Here is a 1,714-nt window from a genome sequence, read left to right on the forward strand (position 1 = left end):
GCCTTCTGCCTCCTCTACTCCGCCATGATCGCGTTCCACTCCACTCACCGAATACTCGCCTGCGGGCGCGACCGCAGTCACTCGTCCGCCGCCCGCCGACTCTGGCGGGAGAGGAAAGGCGAGGTGAGGGTGGCCGCCGGCCTAGCCCGATCAGAGCCTCTAGGGGTAATGGAACAGCTGCCCTCCCGTGGCACGTCCCGACCCTTTCCCAGAATCTGGCGCGCACCCGGCGGCGGCCGGGGGTCAGCAAGCTCGGTGGGGGCGTGAAGGGAAGCAACCTAGGGGAGGGGCGGGCCAGCGAGGTCGGAGGTCAACCGCGCGGGGCATCACGGGAAGGCGGCCGCTGGATGGACGCGCTCGCTGGAGCCACCTGCGGCTGCGGCGCGGCCTCAGGCGGAGGGATCCAAGCGAAGGCGGCGCGGGATTGGTTGCTTTTTGATTTTGGGCATATGTTTGATGCTTCCGCGCGCTGGCGGGCCAGGTGCAGTCTCAGGAGCAGGGCTGTGGGCGGGGCGCGCCGTCCGTTTGGGCTAGCTGAACCTTACCCCGTAAGTTTTGAGCATTTACAAACCGATGTCCTCTCTTCTGTCTTGAAGAGCAGGCCTCCTGGCCGCTTCGTTTCGTCTTGACTTCTCTGGAGGCGAAACCGAGGAGCTATTGTTCTCGAGCGGTTGGAAGTTGTGCCTGCGTCGGCAGCGTCAGAGGCGCTTTGCTAAGGCAAACGAGGGGAAGGCGCAATAAAATAAGTTTTTGTAAGTCGAATGTACCCCTTTAAGCAAGTCTGGACCATTGAATAAGAACGATGATGTTATTACCTGGTAAATGTGAAACAATTTCTTAACACTTGCCAGACAGGTCAAGTAATTCTTTTGATTGGTCTGTCCTTGGCTGACTTTTACAAAAGTATCTCCAGGCTTGGCGCCCGTAGTAGCTCAGCGGTTAGTCCGCCGGCGATATATATCGGGGCTGGGGGTTCGAACCCGGCCCCGGGCCTAAACAACGATGACAACTACAACAAAAAGATTGGCGGACGCCTACAGTCCCAGCTACTTGGGAGGCTGAGACAAGAGAATCGCTTAAGCCCAAGAGTTTGAGGTTCCTGTGATCTGTGACGCCACGGTACTCTACCAAGGGCGACATAGTAAGACTCTGTCTCAAACAAATAAAAAAACCAAAACAAAAGTATCTCCAGGGAATGCCCTGGAATAAAGTGATGCATAAGAGGAAAATTTACTGCAAAATGGCCAAAGGAGTACACGGAATATACGGTACAGTGTATTCCCACTAAAGCAGATAGACCTGGGGAAAAAATATTTGCGGCTTTTATAACAGGAACTCTCAGAAACTGAAAGGAAAAAGATCAAAATCCAAACAGGAAATGGGGAGGGACATGAACAGATGATTCTCAGAGGAAAGGAAAAAAAAAAACTGCAGTCCTTAAACATAAAAAGATGCTCCATCTCACTGACAATGGAAAATACATCTTGAAATTGTGTTTTCTGATGGGAGTGGAAAATGATTCAGCCCTGTGGAGTACTAACGTTACATACACATTTATCCTTATACCTTGTAATTCCACTTCTACACTTCATTTTCTTTTTCTTTTCTTTTTTTGGAGACAGAGCCTCAAGCTGTCCCCCTGGGTAGAGTGCCATGGCATTACAGCTCACAGCAACCTCCAAATCCTGGGCTCAAGCGAGTCTCCTGCCTCAGC

Source organism: Otolemur garnettii, unplaced genomic scaffold, assembly GCF_000181295.1.
Source record: "Otolemur garnettii isolate 467f Iridium unplaced genomic scaffold, OtoGar3 scaffold00056, whole genome shotgun sequence".
Classification (NCBI taxonomy): Eukaryota; Metazoa; Chordata; class Mammalia; order Primates; family Galagidae; genus Otolemur; species Otolemur garnettii.